Here is a 5000-nt window from a genome sequence, read left to right as displayed (position 1 = left end):
TTCTTCTTCTCCCCCTCCTCCTCCTCCTCCTCCTTCTTATTCTTCTTCTTTTTTCTTTTCTTTCTTCTTCTTTCGTTTTCTTGGCGTGCGAACTATCACGTCAAAACAGGAATCAGTAATTTATATGAAAAAGAGAAGGCAAAAGTAGGCAACAGACATTTAAGTAGTTTTATCGTTAATATCATCATAATATTATACTATTTTTATCCTTTTGCGAGCGTAAGCTGTAAACAGGATATACTTATAAATATTCTTTATTTAACAAGAGGGTTATATTGTTATACCTGAATGCACTAGTGTTACCAGATAAATTCCAGTTCGATAACCTTAGGGTGGCTGCGAATTTATTTGCGCGGTGTTGTGTGTGTGTGTGGGTGTGTGGTGTGTGTGTGTGTGTGGGTGTGTGTGTGTGTGTTTGTGTGTGTGTGTGTGTGTGTGTGTGGGGTGTGTGTGTGTGTGCGTGTGTGTGTGTGTGTGTGTTTGTACCCTGTCATAGAGTATAAATTTGGCGTGGTAGGCAGGGGTAGAGTATTTATTGGTGGCTTCCTGACTGAGATGCTCTTCTGAAGAAGATGCACCTACCCCAAAGTAGGCGTATCGGCTGCTTTCACTCCCAGACATAAAACTGGGAGAGATATATACCTTACAGCGGAATGATACAGGCTGAAGATGGATGAATGGATAAGGGAATAATACATACATACAAATAATTACACACACACCCCCGCACACACACAAAACACACACACAAATATATATATTATATATATAATATATATTGTATATATATATATATATATATATATATTTGTATATATATAATATATATAATATATAATTATATTGTAATATATATATTATATATATATAAAATTAATTTTGTATAATATATATATATATATATATATATATAATATATATATATATATATATTGTGTGGTGTTTTGTGTGTGTTTGGGGTGTGTGTGTGTGTGTGTGGGTGTGTGTGTGTGTGTTTTTGTGTGTGTGTGGTGGTGTGTGTGTTTGTGTGTGGTGTGTGGTGTGTGTGTGTGTGTGTGTGCATATACATACACACATATAAAATACATACATATATATAATATATATATATACACATAAATATATATGTATATATGCATATATACATATACATATATATGTGTGTATATAGGAAAAATATATATACATATATACAATATATGTACATACATACATATATATTTAAAGTATATACATATATATAATAATTTTAATAATATATATATATATAATATATATAATATATATTGTTTGTGTGTGTGTGTGTGGGGTTGTGTTTGTGGGAAAGGTATATGTCTATATATATATATATATGTGTATGTATATACAAAACACCACCACACCACACACACCACACAACCCCACACACACACACACACACACACACACACACACACACACCACAAATATAAAATATTATTATAATATATATTATATATATATATATATATTTTATATATATGCGAATGTGTGTTAAGTGTAAGTGGGTGTGTGTGGTGGGTGGGGTGTATGACATTAAAATAAAATCACGCTTACAATCTCTGCAGTTTCTTCTTACCTATACTGTACCATATGCAGGCAAGCCAATGCGGGGACTAGCATGTAGAAGCACAAGAGTAAGATGAGCATGGCAGCCCATATTCAAGATAACGGTCGAGCTTCCGCACCACGCGACCAAGCGCAGAAGTCGTACAACTTTAGAGCAGAAAACAATGACCCGATGCCCTGTAGAAGTAATTTAGTCATTAGAATCAGGACAATGGAAATCGAGTAAAGATGCTTACTTCTGAAAAAAATATCAATTTTATCATACACATAAAAAGGCAGATATTAAATTCTATTTCTTGAGCTGATAAGTCAAGGTAAAGTGATGGATAGGTCCCCATTGCCTTGGACATTCTATCGCCTTATAACTAGAATACTAGCCACGCAAAAACTGCCTTGTTACCTGTCATGGGAAACTATCAGCATAATGTTCCTATGAAATGCTGGATCCCAACGTTATGACATTCCGTTGCCTTCTCATTTTTTAAGATATAACGTGATATGTTCGACTAATGCACGCTATTTTGGAAAGTAAAAGCATAGACCCTTGGAGAACAAAAGTCTAGAAAGCAGAGCGCACAATTCCCTGGAGGGATACAATCCTAGGGATAAGGGACGTGGGATACACTACATGCGCGTGTTACCTGCGGAACAAGGACATATAGCAGTAAAGAACAGAAATGGTTGATGACAACTAGAACTGAGATGTGGAAATAGGGACAAGAGAAGCACATCTGATCATAGGAAATGAACACATTTATCTCTGGGGTCAAAACCAAGGAATCCTGGGGGGAAAAATATTATGCCGAAGACATTGGGACACTTTCTATTGCGATCGGAAGAAACTCGGGGAAACAGGGAAAATAACATAGGGTATGCGAAATACCTTGAGGATTTAACCACTGGCTACTGGATGTATGCATTTTTTTTCACCTAGATGGCTCCACAAGGGCTAAGTCACCACGTAGCTAAGTAGAACCGTCTAAAATGCTTTATTTAAAAAAGGGGGGGGGGGTGAACGAAGGAACTCGTGCTCTGCCGCTCATGAGCGACTCGAAACCTTACTCTAAAAACAAGTGGCACCGCGGAATGTCCTCACTTCGACTATAGCCTCTACTGCCAAGCGATCCAAAAATTGAAAATGGCGCAAAATTTTTTGCTTGTTGACATTTTCAGCTCGGCCATCATGTAAAATGCCAGTGAAGAATACAGCTCATCTTATAAAAAGTTTCAATAACCATCCACTCACACATACTCTCTTTAACATATACAAGTATCCATATTTACATATAGAGTATTTATGATGTCTGCCTTTTCCCCTTTAAGCCTTCTCTTCTGCTAATTTACCATTTATTTCCCTTTCAACGTAATTTACTTATTACTAGTCTTACTATTGACAAGTTAATTTAAATAGTATTCCATTGTTTTATCAACACGTTTATGAATCTTGCCGCCACAGCCCAAGGTCCTTTCTATTAGGTTCATGTTTCTTGAATGAGTTGCAGTCTTAGTCCAGAGCCTATAGTAGGACGCTAACTGCAATAAAGAGACTTAAGGGCATAAGTTAAACGGAGTCCTTAAAAAAAAATCACATGCACAATGGTACTGAGCTTATTTTAATCTTATGCAGCATCAGCTGTTTTACATAGATCAGGGGCAAGCCTCATTTTATTATAATCCAAACACTTGACACATTGTAAATTTCTAAAAAAGAAAATGAAAACGAAATCCTTTACTAGGGGATGCCCCCTATTACACTAGGAATATTAGTAATACCTTTGGAATTTTCGAATGATTGTTTGCCCTGGGCGCTGCATCAATGCGCCACTGCATTATTCCATCTTTCATATATATAATATATATATATAATATATATATAGATATATAATATATATATATATATTATATATATAACACGCGCACACACACACACCACACACACACACACACACACAACACACACACACACCACACACACACCACACACACACCCCACACACCACACACACACACACACACGACTGCCGCGATGGTTTCCCGTGGTTAGAGCAATGGACTCCGGCCCTCATGGTCCCGAGTTTAAATTCCTCGCCGCCGCAGTAGTAAAAATGCCTCCGCTCCGACTACTGGTTCGAGCACGATCTCAGGAGAGAAAACGACATATCGCTTGAGAAAATCAAACGCAGGTGTCGTACGGGAAGTCGCCGCCGTGGTACAAGTGATAGCACGCCGAACCGCGGGTGATTAGGAAGAGTGGGGACTGCCAAATGACCCCTTTAGTTAGTGAATTGAGAGAGAGCCCCATGTCCTTTCAGTGGAATAAATGGCTGTTAAAAAAGAAAAAAAAAAAGAAAGAAAGAAAAAAAAAAGTATATGGGTGTGTGTGTGTGTGTGTGTTGGGGGTGTGTGTGTGTGTGTGTGGTGTTTTGTGTGCATATATATATTATATATATATATAATATAATATATATATAGGCACAACACACACACACACACACACACACAAACACAACACACCACCCCAAACACACAATTACATTTTTTTTTTTTTCTTCTTTCTTTTTTCTTTTTTAACAGCCTTTTTATTCCACTGCGGGACATGGGGCTTCTCTAAATTCACTATGAGAGGTCATTGGGCAGTTCACTTTTCCCTAATCACCCCGGTTCGGCGTGCTATCCTTGTACCCGGCCCGGCGATTTCCCCGTACGACACCGCGTTGTTTTTCCAAGGGAATGTCGTTTTCTCTCCGAGATCGTGCTGAACCCGTAGTCGGAGGGAGGATTTTTACTCTGCGGCGGCGAGGAATTTAAATCGGGACCATGAGGGGCCCGGGTCCATGCTTAACCCCTGGCCCTCGCGGCAGTCGTGTGTGTGTGTTGGGTGTGTGTGTGTGTGTGTGTGTGTTTGTGGTGTGTGGTGTGTTTTGGGGTGTGTGTGTGGTGGTGTGTGTGTGCGCGTGTTATATATATATATAATATATATATATATATATATATATATATATATATATAATATATATATTATGAAAGATGGAATAATGCAGTGGCGCATTGATAGCAGCGTCATGCAAACAATCATTCGAAAATTCCAAGGTATTACTAATATTCCTAGTGTAATAGGGGGCATCACCTAGTAAAGGATTTCGTTTTCATTTTCTTTTTTAGAAATTTACAATGTGTCAATGTGTTTGAATTATAATATATGAGGCTTGCCCCTGATCTATGTAAAACAGCTGAATGCTGCATAAGATTAGAATAAGCTCAGTACCATGTGCATGTGATTTTTGTTTAAGGACTCCGTTTAACTTATGCCCTTTAAGTCTCTTGATTGCAGTTAGCGGTCCTACTATAGGCTCTGGACTAAGACTGCAACTCATTCAAGAAACATGAACCTAATAGAAAGGACCTTGGTCTGT

At 37.9% G+C, this 5000-nt stretch overlaps 2 pseudogenes; one reads left to right on the top strand and one right to left on the bottom strand.

Annotated features, from left to right (window-relative positions):
• Positions 1 to 3417, bottom strand: part of LOC119571481 — a 5456-nt pseudogene extending 2039 nt beyond the window's left edge.
• Positions 3418 to 4970: 1553 nt separating this feature from the next.
• The window catches only part of LOC119571480, a 5013-nt pseudogene continuing 4983 nt past the window's right edge, over positions 4971 to 5000 (top strand).

This window comes from Penaeus monodon, unplaced genomic scaffold (genome assembly GCF_015228065.2).
Source record: "Penaeus monodon isolate SGIC_2016 unplaced genomic scaffold, NSTDA_Pmon_1 PmonScaffold_6492, whole genome shotgun sequence".
NCBI classification, from domain to species: domain Eukaryota; kingdom Metazoa; phylum Arthropoda; class Malacostraca; order Decapoda; family Penaeidae; genus Penaeus; species Penaeus monodon.
Note: the sequence above shows the minus strand (reverse complement) of the source record. Positions and strands in the feature narration are given on the sequence as shown.